Source organism: Choloepus didactylus, chromosome 3, assembly GCF_015220235.1.
Source record: "Choloepus didactylus isolate mChoDid1 chromosome 3, mChoDid1.pri, whole genome shotgun sequence".
NCBI classification, from domain to species: Eukaryota; Metazoa; Chordata; class Mammalia; order Pilosa; family Megalonychidae; genus Choloepus; species Choloepus didactylus.
This window is the reverse complement of record NC_051309.1, coordinates 28,169,751-28,183,824: the sequence shown is the minus strand read 5'-3', so window position 1 is coordinate 28,183,824 and position 14,074 is coordinate 28,169,751.

The window sequence follows — 14,074 nt, the reverse complement described above, 5'->3', positions numbered from 1 at the left end:
CAAAAAGAGGGAAAACACTGAACAATGATTAAAGTGGCCATTCCAAATCAGAGAGAAGATGACTCTCCCTCATCTTCCCCAAGATGCATGACCCTATTTCAACGTCCATTTGTAACAGGATTCAGATAAATGCTTTCTGCTTGGTCAGATAATTTCAGAACAGTTGGTAAATTGAAATGGTTTGCTGTGTATACACCAATGTTATTGGCTGACCGGGAAATACTGCTGAACTATTTGCTCACAAATGACATTGTTTCGACTGATAGAGCTGTTTCTTTCACTAGGAAACAAATATTTTAAATGCAAATAATCTTTTACTATTTAAGAAAAGCATATTTGTCACCAATGAAATTAACTGTCATTATTACTTCCAGTCTCTTTTTACCCTCCAATAAGTAAAGAATCTAATACATGTTAATTTTTCATAGATTCCACACATACATCTATCTCCAATAAAGAAAAGGAAAGCTTCAAGTGAAAAAGAAATCTATGTTTCTATCTCTCTCTTTATCTACCCATCTATTTATCTTTCTATCCATCTTTCTATCATCATCATATCTATTTATCTATCTGTCTGTCCATTACTTAATTAGAAATCAGCAGAATTTCTCACTCCATCAGGCCCCGACCTCTACTATTAAGACAGACCTTATCAAACCCAAGCCACCAAATCAAGTAAACGTTGTGTAGCTTATTTCTTCTTTAGGTGTCAGCCCACATGAATTAAAGCTCCCCAATCTACCACTAAGTGGTACGTTTGTGATCTTAGGAATATTACTTAATGTTACTGGATAGACATGTAGAAAGAAGACAGAAAAATGAAAGATAATAAATAGCTAGATAGATGGATAGATAGATATGATAGGTGTAGATGACAGAAGATAAAGATTCATTTTATTAAACAGGAGTAGAATAGTCAAATTGAGGGGTGAGTCTCTTCATTTCTTAGAAGGAGCAAATAAGAATGACTGCCAAAGATAAGAGAGTAGACCAAGAGAAAAGAAAGTTGTAGTACTCAGGAAGAAAACTGAAGAAAATAAAATACAATAATATAATCATGCCTATCTTGATTCTTTACCCACTTTCCCACTCTCATTAGTCTAGACTCTCTGAGTTCCTTCCTTTTCTAAAGATTTTGGTTTTACAGAGGTCGTAGAGAAATAACCAAGGGTAACTAACGTATATTGTGTACTTTCTTGAACAATCTTATTTGATACTTTGAAGGAATATATTGTCCCTTCTTTTCAGAAGAGAAAACTAAAGTTCTAAAAGCTTGGCCAAGGAAACAGAGCTAGAAAGCAATAGACCTGGGATTTGAGTAAATCCCAAGCATGCTCCCTTTCTCTATATCACACAGCCTCTAACAATTTTGAAGGGTAAGTAAAACAAGAAATAAATTATTTCTGGAGGGATTATAGAAGTTTATGTAAAATCACTGCATCATTTCAAAGCCAGTGTTGCTGTAAGCTAGAATGGAAGATTCTGGTGACTGAAGGTATAGGGTAGGTGGGGCGACTTGGGGAGGAAAGGCATGGGAAGGTTCCCAAGGTTCTTCTCCCCCTTGCCCTCTGAGGTCAGGTGTGGAATTCATGGACAATAACCCTCTGGGCCATGGAAAGGCACAGTGAGGGCAACTTGCTCCTCTGCTATAAAAATCATGATACCTTCATGATCATGATCTTCTCTGGAGATCCAGCTTAGCAATGAAAAAAAAAAAGTTTATTTTTGTTGGCTTTGGCTTCAAATCAAATGTCTGGGCCCATTTTTGGAGCTGGCATTATAAATATAGCAGGATGCACAAAAAACTTCCCTGACTGTGCAAAGCAATTGAAGGTGTCTGGAGAGTTCAAAGGTAGTGTGGGAGGAACAGAGACCAGGCAGTACGTCCCTTTCCTTTGTAAGAGGAGAGAAGCTTCCAGCCCTGACAGTGGTTGGACTGCTTTGCAGCACTCAGGAGGCTTTCTGAAGCACTTCAAATGTCCCAGGAAACACAAGAGAATAAAGATCCTCTCTTTCCTTTTACCATTCACAGTGATTGAGAAACAGCATTGGGCTGGGAACCTGTTGGGATAGTTGTTTTTTTTTTGTTTTGTCTCATTTCATGGCAATGATAACATTTTCAAACCTTGTGTTTCTGAGACGCTCTCCAAAAATCATTGACACCTAGCACAACTAAAACAATTAACTTTTCATGTACATGAAAACAATAGTAATTTTTAAAATCATAATAATATCCATCATATACCACATGATTATACATGTCAGGTGTCAGGTCATTTAATACTCTCAGCAATCCAATAAAGCAGTTGTTATAATCCCCATTTTACAGATGGAGAAACTGAGGTTCAAAGAGAACAAATTAACTTGCTCAAAACCCAAATAGCTAGAAAGTGACAAAGTTAAGATGCAATCCTAGATTTATTTGATTCTGAAGCCCACTTTTCTTCCCCTGGGAATGAAAAGATGGCATTTGATTGGGAGGTTCAGATTAAGGAGTGGGGAACTGATTCCCCTTGCATGAAGTTCCTTATACCTGTCCACATTTTTCAGGCTTTCTGGACTCCAAGGACGAATCAGAATTGAGCAGCAGTGAGAAGGGAGACCAATAAGCTGAGTCATGAGGAGAGAAATCTCCAGCTAGCACGGACTTTATCAACTCAACTGCACTAGAGGTTTAGGAAATAGCACTGTCTTCATGCAACAAACAAGAGCCTCTTCATTTTTGCTCCCCAAAATCCCCACATCCAACAGAATCACACATGTAACTACTTGGCCTGAACAGAAAAGTAAGGGAGCCCCTGTCATCTTCCCATTCCAGATAATAAATATGAGGCTCCAAGTTAACAGATCATGCATTTCCATGATGTTGGGGAGAGACGGTCAAATCCTGGAAGGCAGAATTGCATCATTATGGAAACAACTAGTTTCCAGCCTCTTTTCTCAAACAAGCCAAGAGCTATCACTTGTCCCATCAGTGGCAATAGTTACCAGAAAGCTATAAGGAGGTAGTGGGTTCAGTGCATTATCTGACAGGCAGACTCATTTGCAGCCAATACTGGCTCAAGATATCTGTAGGAATCCACAGAAAAGTGAGCTTAAGGAAGTAAACTGTCTCTTACTTTTGATTCTTAACACAGTTAATGGCACAGAGAAGATGCTCAGTAAGAGGTGGATAAATGAATGGATAGTGATTAGGAGATACTGAATGGAAGAGAAAACCTGACAAAAGTCATAGTTGGAGGTAAGGGCTTGGAGTAAAGTACATGCCAGAAATCATCCAGACATTGGGGATATGGGGTCAAAAGTCCCTGCCTTCATGGAACTCATATTGTAGTGGGGTAAAGATAGTCAATAACATAAAAAGTTAATAAAGTTATATATTAGTAAAATATATAGCATGTTCAAAAATGGTAATGCTATGGGAGCGAAGTAGAGCAAGAAGTGCTATGGGAGCTATTGCAATTTTATGGGGTGTGGTATGAAAGGTTTCACTAAGGTGATATTTGAGCAAAATCTTGAACAGGCAGTGGCCCTGAGTTAGGAGAGTGGGCCAGCATGGAGGTTGAAACAAGTGACAGAGGGGATATGGGATTGGAAAGATAATGAGGAAGAGCAGATTGTTTAGGGCCTTGTAGGCCATGTAAGGTTTTGACAATTCTGCTGAGTGTAAAGGGGAACCAAGGAAAGGCTCTGAGCAGAAGATAGATAGGATCTGCTTTCCATGTTCTCATTGCAATATTGAGAATAGATATGAGGTAGGAGGCAAGGGTGGATCTGGGGGACCATTTAGGAAGCTACTGCAAACAATTCAGGTGGAAGATGACGTTTTATTGGACCTTGGTGATAACAGTGCATATAAGAATTGTTACATTCTTAGTGCATTTTGAAAAAAGGGACTCCTGAATTCCCTAACCTTCTGGATAGTGGTGTGAAAATGATGAGTAACAAGTTATCCTTTAGATTGTTGGCCTGAGCAGCTAGAGTTACCACTAGCTCAGATGGGAAGACTGCCAATGGAGCAAAATAGAGGGAAGATGATGAGTTGCATATGGGCATGTAATAATGTTTGAGGATTCTATTCGATGGAGATAAATGTAGGAAGTTGGATGCATGAATCTGGAGTACTGGGAAAGATTTGAGTTAGATATATAACTTGGGAGTCACCAGCCTGGATAAAATATTTAAGCCCCGAAACTAGATGATATCACCAAGGTAGAATATAGATGAAGACGAGAGGAGGACAAGGGTCTGGGCTCTGAGATGGTCCAACATTAAGAAGTCAAAGAAAAGAAAAAGATATAAAGGAGAGAGATGATGGTGACCTGAAGGCCAAGGGAAGAAGGTGCTTCCAATAGGAGGAAGTGAGCAAACATTGCTGATACGTCAAACAAAACAAGGACTGAAGGTTGACAATCAGAACTAGCAAATTGGAGGTCATTGGTGACCTTGAGAAGAGGTAATTTGATAAAGTGGTTGAAGAAAAAGTCTGACTGAAGGGTTTTTATGGGAGAAGGAAAAGGAAGAAGTAGGAAACAGAAGAGTATTACTGTAAAAGGGAGGAGATATGGACTGGAAAAGGTAGAATCAGTGTCAAGAGAGCTGTTTTTGTTTTAAAGATGGGAGAAATTACGGCATTTTGGAAAGCCAATGAGAATGAGCTGATGAGAGGAAGAAATGGAAGACGTTTTCTAGTGCGGCCTCACTAATGGCCCAAATCCATTGTAAACAAGTTGGCTGTGTATATGCTGGCTTTTGGCATGTGAAATATAAAAGTTTCTTCACAGAACTGGCATTCACTGCTGAGAAATAAAGGTGAGTAATAAAGCTACAAAGTGGCCCTGTTATGTAATTGTCATTGTTAACATCTTTGGGCAAAGCTATTGTTTGTAGACTGTCTCACAACCATAGTGACTTGGTCTATACAGATACAGAGAGGGAATCGTGCTTCAGTGGAGAGAAGCTTTCACATCTTCTATCGTGAATTTGGTACAGACAGTTTCCTTGGCTCACCAACATTAGTTGATGACCACTGAGAAAATGACACTCAGAGAACCCATTCTACCATCATAACATAGCAGGCTGCTGCTGATCTTAGTCCAAATCCTCTCCATCCATCAAATGCTGCCTTGTACCACCTCATCCATGAGTCTTGGGTATTAGTCAGGGTTCTCCAGGGAAACGACCCCTACAAGAGATATATATCCTTACAGCAACACTGGGAACTAGCCAGGAAAAGCAATAGCAGAACTATCAGACTAGTAAGGAAACTGGGGCTCAGAGAAGCAAAAGGAGTTTGAATGGAGCTAGAATGTGCCTTATTGTTGAACTTCCTCCAAGAGAAAACAATTAGCTAGGTAAGAATCTTAGCACATCACTTCCATTTGTACCTCATACGTCTGAGTGCTTTCCTCAAGTCCCCAAGAATTACAATGCAATAGGGATACTACAAGTATTTATAATGATAATCATATAGAAATACCAAATGCATGTGGTTTTTTAAAGGCAAGCAATAAACAGAGCACAGAGTAAGGGTTAAATTCTCCCTTCGTTTTTCATTCAGGCTCCCCAGAGTAACAGTTTCATTTTTAGCTCTTTCTTCAGTGGATTACATTTTGGCATGATACAATATACTTGCATCTGGATAGCTTGTTAATTTGTATTTTTTCACCCTCCATTCTAAGAATATATCTAGATTCTTTTGCTCCTTTTAAATTGTAAGCTGATACCAGCTGAAAACCACCTGTTCACTTGGCCTTTGCTTTCTGGAAGCCAGAGCTCATTGGGGTCAACCTTCCAAGGAGCAATACTTTTGAAGGTGGGACAGCAGAATCAACTGGAAAGTGAGTGAAAGTTCCTAATACTGGGAATGGGACAGAGGCCTGCAGATCCCAATGTTTAATGCAGATGCCCACACTAATCTGTCAGTACCTGGATAGGTGGCAAATGATTAGAAATTAATGGCTTTCTAGTGTGCTACCATTGAGGAGATTATACCCCAGCCTCTGGGACTCTCTTTTATGCTCTAATTTGGCATAAGAATAGTGAAATGCCTGACTTCAAGGGAACACAATAACTTGTGGGCTAGGGTAAACATTCAGCCCTGTATAAGACCCCTCTCCCCACTCCCACCCCCAGAATATTTGCATTTGTCAAGTAGGCTATCTGTAATCACAAAAGAACCAACAATCTCGGAGACCAAATCCTAGAGAAGTTTATTTCTTGTTCAAGTCTATCTGGGTATTCCCAATCAGCAATCCACATAATCACTCAGGGACCCAGGCCCCTTCTGTCTTGTGTCTCCACTCACCTCTACCACCTCAGGGGCTGTTGATTCAACTGGCAGAGAGGTCAGGAGTGTAGAGAATCAAACATGGAAGTCTCTTATGCGTCAGGCCTGGAAGTGGGTGCATCACTTCCACTTAAGTTCCAATAACCAGAACTCGGTGACATGCACGTAACTATAGCACGCTATTTTGCTAGGAAACCAGAGGACAGGAAGAGGCAGCAGGCTCTGCCCAACTGTATGGGCACAAAGTGTGGTGGGAAAGCTCAATCTTAACTATAATTGAATTCCTGCCATATTAACAGGGTAGATACTGTGGCCTGACTTAATAGGCTATGAAGAAAATAGAGAAAATGACATTTTCCACAACCTGGGTTTGGGGAATATGATTCATATTTGCTATATGCTAGCTTTAATTCATGATTTATCAACCCTAGACACCACCTAATAGCTCCTTGCTATAATGGGTGAAGAATTTGGTTTATTTCCACTGCCTAACACCTACCCTTCCTGACACTAGTGCCAAATGTTGATTATATTATTGTATTTATTTCTTTTGTGACTTGAAATATTACAAATAAACTCTGCTTCTGAATTTCAAACTTTAACCAGTTTATAGCTACGAAATGTGAGAAAATTGCCACTTTTGCTTACTTTTCTTCTCACCTTCTTTTCCTGTCTCTACCCTCAATTTTTTTTTGTTATTTTAAATTGTCAAAATTTATAACTTTTATATTCTGTGCTATAACTCTATTCTCATGTTCCAGGCTTTGCCTCTATATTAAGGCCTGTGCCGGTTTGAATGTATTGTGTCCCCTAAATGCCATTGTCTTTGTAGTCTTGTGGGGCAGACGTTTTTGGTGCTGGTTGGATTTGCTTGGAATGTGCCCCACCCAGCTGTGGGAGATGATTCTGATGAGATGTTCCCATGGAGGCATGGCCCCGCCCATTCGGGGTGGGCCTTGATCAGTGGAGCTATATAAATGAGCTGACTTGGGGGGAGGAAATGGAGTGCAGCTGGGAGTGATGTTTTGAAGAGGAGCAAGCTTGCTAGGGAGGAACGTCCTGGAAGAAAGCTGTTTTGAGGCCAGAGCTTTGGAGCAGACGCCAGCTGCCTTCCTAGCTAGCAGAGGTTTTCCGGACGCCGTTGGCCATCCTCCGGTGAAGGTACCTGATTGCTGAGGTGTTACCTTGGATGCTTTGTGGCCTTAAGACTGTAACTGTGTAGTGAAATAAACCCCCATTTTATAAAAGCCTATCCATCTCTGGTGTTTTGCATTCTGCAGCATTAGCAAACTAGAACAAGGCCCAAACTGAAAATTATTAAACAGCATTTTCATGGTAATTATGCAGTTATTATTCACTGTAGGATCACACAATGTGGGTCCTGGCACATAGAAGGAAATGCATTCCTATGCTATTGAAGCATTATTGGTAAAGAGAGAATCTTCCTATGTCTGACTTTAAAGCAATACATCTCAAACCTGAATGTGCACACAAATCACCTAAGGATCTTGTTAAAATTCAGTCAGTCTGAGGTGGGGTCTGAGTTGTGCTGTCCTTACAATTTCCCAGTTGAGGTTGATGTGCTGATTCATGGACCACACTCTCAGTAGCAAAGTTCTAATGGGCCCTCTTTTCATATCTTTTCAGCTTTCATCATTTCTTCTGGGTCATGGGGAGCCTCTATTGTTCCTTAAATCCATTTGTGGCTTCTTTCTTGCATTTCTAATTCCACAGCTCTTAAAGCTTGTTTTCAGAAATTTTTATATCATCTCTGTCTTCCATTTTCAGTTCCTTACAAAAGGATATTTTGTAATGATATAATCACACCCATCTCTGAATCTTTTCACTCTTATCTCCTAGAACTCCAGAATTATGAGATCCTACTTCTAATCAAGTAGCCAGAAAATTTGTGGAACATGTTCATCAACCAAGTCAACTGTCTCCAAAATGCCATCTCCATCAAAATATAGTATCAAGTCAAGATTTCATCTCAGTTAAAGAGTGTTCTCCTTGAAATTTGGTAATTGGATCTAGCCCCTTGAAATCATGATCCAAACCTCTCTGTGCCAGTTTGAGTGTATTGTGTCCCCCAAATGCCATTATCTTCATAGTCTTGTGTGGGGCAGAAGTTTTAGTGTTGGTTAGATTTGCTTGGAGTGTGCCCCACCCAGCTGTGGGAGATAATTTTGATGAGATGTTCCCATGGAGGTGTGGCCCCACCCATTCGGCGTGGGCCCTGATCGGTGGAGCTATATAAATGAGCTGACTCAAAGAGGAAAGAGAGTGCATCTGGGAGTGATGTTTTGAAGAGAAGCAATGTTGCTAGAAAGGAACGTCCTGGGAGAAAGCCGTTTTGAGGCCGGAGCTTTGGAGCAGATGCCAGCTGCCTTCCTAGCTAACAGAGGTTTTCCGGACACCACTGGCCGTCCTCCGGTGAAGGTACCCGATTGCTGAGGTGTTACCTTGGATGCTTTGTGGCCTTAAGACTGTAACTGTGTAGTGAAATAAACCCCCGTTTTATAAAAGCCTGTCCATCTCTGGTGTTTTGCATTCTGCAGCATTAGCAAACTAGAACACTCTCCCAAGAATATATCTCAGTTCCTTACCCAGAAAAATCATTGTAAAGTTGTTTTCTTCATCACTGTGACAATAACAAATGGCACAGAGGAGAAAGCATCACCTAGTCATTTTAAAAAGTCCCTCTGAGACTTAAACAGATATTTGTACACTGAGGTTCATAGTAGCATTATTCACAATAGCTCAAAGATGGAAGCAGCCCAGTGTCCATCAGCTGATGAATAGATAAACAAAATGTGCTGTGTGTATGTGTGTGTGCGTGTGTGTGTGTGTATATGTATGTATATGATAGAATACTATTCAGCCAATAAAAAGGAATTAAGTCCTGATGCAAGGAACAATATGGATGAACCCTGAGGACATCATGCTGAAATAAGCCAGACACAAAAGGAAAATATTGTATGATCTCACTGATATGAACTAAATATAATAAGTAAATTCACAGAGATAGAATCTAGATTTATAGGTTATAGAGAATAAATTGGATTAGAGAATGGGAAGTTGATGCTTAATTTGTACAGAATTTCTATTTAGTTTGGTTGTAAAGGTTGGGAAATGGATGGTGGTGATGGTAGCACAATATTGTGAGTATAATTAACAGCACTGAATCATATGGGCGAATGTGGGTAAAAGGGGAATCTTTAGGTTGTATATGTTATTGGAATAAAAATTATAAGATAAAACAGGACTGTATATCACAGTGTACAGACAATGGGCTATAGTTAACAGTACAAGTAAAAGAACATTCTTTCATGATTTATAACAAGTATACAACACTAATACAAGGTACTACTAATATTAGGGTGGTATATGGGGAAAATATACACCTAATATAAACTATGAACAGTAATTAATAGTACCATTTTAATAATCTTTCTTCAATTTTAACAAAAGTAAGTACTGTTAAAAAAAAGTGCAATTATAAAAATGTGCTATCATCAGTTTTAACAAATGTTCCACACCTATGCAAGGTGTTGGTGGTAGGATGATGTATGGGAATCCTATATGTTATGCATGATTGTTCTGTGAACCCACAACTTCTCTAGTAATAATAATTGTTTAAAAGTCCCTCTGAAAAAGGTCTATAATTCATTCTCATGTCACAAAATATAACATGAAGAGAAAATGTGATAAATAAATCCATTCTAATGAGAAAATATTGTTATTGAAAAGAAGAAAAACCATGCAGTTAGTCCATTTTTTAAGCAATCCTAAAATAACACGAGGTGCTCTCTGGATTCCATATCTTGAGATATGACTAGCCATTTTTTTCTTTATCCCACAACCCCTGATTACACAAAAGCAATTATGAGAAAATGTGTAATAAAACAGCAGGTGATGCTGCACAGAATTCAGAAAACTGCCTAAAGGGGAAAAAAAAAGAGAGTCATTCATTGCTAAGCATCTCTAAACACTATGCTGTGGAATGAGTAGTAAATACAAACGTTAAATATTTAGAAACCCCAGGTTGCATTGAATACAGATCCCACTCCCCATTTTAGAGTTCAGGAAAACCGAGTCAGCATTCCTCAATTTCCCTAGACTCTTGCAGAATTTAACCCCAAAAGAGCCCTCCGAGAATAATTTGATTTAGAAGCATGATTAGGAATGCTTCTTTTACTTAGCTGGTTCACCTGGTGTCTCCTTGTACTCTTCCACTAAAATTAAATGCATTAATTTTTAAAACTGAGTCAGGGAGAGTCTCATCTGCAGTGTAATCAAAGTAAATTATATTATTAAGTGTCAGAAGATCCAAGACACAAAATAAGATAGGTATCCATACAAAATAAATATGTATAGAAGACTACCAATGCCCTAGGCAAAGAGCTAAGAAACTGTTGATCATATCACTATTGAAGCTGTTGACTGCAGAATATAGAGGCCGAGGCAGAGGCTGTGGATTTTTTTCCCTAGCAGATAATTTTCTCCAGTAAGAAAGAAAACAGTAAAAACAGAATTGCTGATGATCCTGATATGAATGGCTAACTTTTTAAACTACATTTTTAAATTCTGGTGGGGTTCATTTGCAAGGATTCATATTGGCTCCAGGTGGCCTCTGGCTTCTGGAAACTTCACATTCTTGGGTTTGCTTCCCTAATGAGACAAACCACTTCACGTATTGCTTCCTATGTGCTGTCTATAGCTATAAAGCATTTTCCAAAATTAGAATGCACCTGAGGTACAGAGTTCATTCTTAATTTTAGAAAAGTTTATGATAAGCCCCTGCCCAGGAGGTCACCCAAAGCTCACAAACATTCATGATCCAGGAGTAAGGGATGGAACCCCAGGGACACTTGACTCCTTCCATCTAGGGGAGTATTATAGAGCTTGCAAGAGAAAACTTGAATAGTAAGCAAAGTTGTTAAAGACCTATAAAACACCTGACCAAGGAAGTTGATGGGAAGGGAGGAGGAAGCACTAGACAAAGAAAGGACTGGTCAGCACACAACAGAATGAAAGCCCAAAGGAAAATGCAAGAAACATTCCTTCCACAGAGTTGAAACAAGTTGCTTAAGTGAAGAGGAGTGGCGAGATCTGAATGCATTAAAGGGGTGTGCTGGGGAGAGTGGGGTCCAGGGAATAATGCATCAACCTTTTCTGCTTCTATAGCTTCAAAGTGGCTTTTGCCCCATCTTTTGGTTCAGTGACTTATGAGATCTCAATAAAGCAAGTAATTCTGGTTCATTTGCCTTTAAAACGTTATGAATTCCTTAGTATATCTCTCTGTCCACAGTAATTTTGATCAGGAGTTGGGTGCTATAGCCAAAGGCCAAATCCAAATCTACTGCCTGTTTTTGTAAATAAATTTTTGTTGAACACAGCCACACCCATGCACTTACTATTATTTATAGCTGCTTTAGTAGTAGAAACAGCAGACTTTAGTAGTAGAAACAGAAACTATATGGTCAACAAAGCTTGACTACAAAAGGCATATTTCCAGACATTTCTCTTGGCTTCTGACTTCTATATTGAGCTTCATCCTGAACATCTCCACTTTGACCTTTAGTTGATACATCAAACTTGACACATCCAAAACAGAAATCTTGGTTTTCACATCCAAATCTCTTCCTTCCTGAGTCTTCAGCATCTTGTTAAATGGTGTCCCCACATACCCAGTTGCTCAGGTCAAAGGACAGAGAGAACATGACATATTCGAGAAACTAGAAGAAGTTAGTTTAACATGGCTTGAACGTAAAGAATTCAAGGCAAAGAGTGGCAAGAGATTAGACTGGAAAGGTGTGTAGGGCCTTGAAAGCCATGGTGGAGAGTTTGGATTTATATAGTCTTAATTAAGGAAACACTGAAGTACTCTAAGTAGGGAATCAACAATCTTGCATTTCCAAACATGCTGGCTACAATAAGGAAAGCGGAGGAAAGGAGGAAAATACTGATGGCAGAAAGCATAGTGAGGTGGTATCACACTGAAAACAGAATGGACAGACTGAAAACCTAAGTACAGAAGAAGTTTATTGAGCTAAAGTAGCATGCATGCAAAGCAGCAACCAAAAAAAGGTTACTGCTCAAAAGGCTCAGTTCGGAGAGATGGCTTATATGGCTGTTTAGAGGATGTGGGGGCGGGGGGGTGGAGAGGGGCATGGAAGACGTGAGTTGCGAGGGAAGCGTGGGCTCCTTGAGCTGTGAGGGGGATGAGAGTTGTCTGGAGCAGGGTGCCTTTGAGTCATAGTCCAATAATCAACAACTTGCACAAGCAAGATTTTTTATGCAAAATTGTGGCTATTTGGTGAAGATTAGCGGACTTACTGGCGTCAATTTGACTTGTTTTATTACAAAAAGGGCAGGGGTCTCTACCAGCACTACAAGGGATCTTTGGCATGTCAGCTTGCCTCATCTGCCCTCTGTTTCTTCTTTGTAGTTTCCTGGGTAAAATGGGAGTTCAAGAAGATCAAGATGATTAACAAAACTCTTTACCATTCCAATATCACAGAAATTATTGCAGTAACCCTAATAAAGAGGATGATGATCTGAACCAAGGAAATGGCAATGAGAATGGAGAGAAGCAGAGATATCTACAAGATATTACATAGGTAAACCCAACAAATTTGGAGATCGTGTAGTTAGGATTACATTGGTGTCATATAACAAAAATCCACTGCCATGGCATAACTAAATAAGGGTTTTATTTTTGTCGTATTACAAAATTCTGTGTGTAGGTTGTCCAAGACTGTGTATCTGCCCAAGAAAGTCTTCAAAGTTTACATTCTTCCTAGCATCCATGTGTCTGAGACAGAGATATGGGAAAGGGAGAGGGGCAAAAAGTGGGAGCCAGCTCAGTCTGTTCTTTTACAGCAGGAACAGAAAGCTTTCCCAGAAGCTCCAGGAGACTTCCTCTCTTATCCCATTACTGTCATGATCACTCCTATATGCAAGGGATTCTGGAAGGGGGAGTATTTTTACTGGAGTATGTTGCCACACTTAAACAAAATCAGCATTCTGAGTAAGGGAGAAAGGAAGAATGGATACTGTGTTGACAATTTGCAGTATATGCTATACAGACTGATTATATTTGATGGCAAAGAATCAAGGTTATTGTCCAAGTTCCTGCTTGGGTAAGTATGTGGGGTGTTTACACCAATTGTCACCACAGTAGGAAGAGGAAGAAGACAGAAGGAAGAGGAGACAAAAATTTGGGGGTAAATAACAGCTCCACTTAGAACAAGTTGAATGTGTGGTGTTTGTGGGACAATTATTGGTAATGAGGGTCTGCAGTTCATGAGAAAGATCTGAGCTGAAGATTTAGGGTTGGAAGTAAAACATGTCTGATTCAAATGCCTATGGCCTTTCTATTATATTGGACTGGTCTTGTAACCTTCAAAATCCCAAGTTATTTTTAAACTCCAGTCATTTATGACCAGTGTTCCAGTGGTTGTCTGTGAAGCCATGCAAGCTTTTTAATTAACCATTGATATTACATTTTATGTTGACAAGAATGCAAAGGAAATAAAATTCACATAGCATCAAGCCAAGCAATTTTTAAATTTTATTTGTGACAGATCTGTTCCCTATTTGGGGGTTGTTTTGGCTTTTCCAAGATTATTAAGGGCAGGAAAAAAACAGCAAACAAAGAATAACTAATCACTTTCATCAGAAACTAACTGATAGGAGATATTTCCGTATTAAAGAAGTAACATCCTTCTGCAGGGTTGACATCAGTTGACATTGCTCATCCTGGGATTGAATGGGAACGTC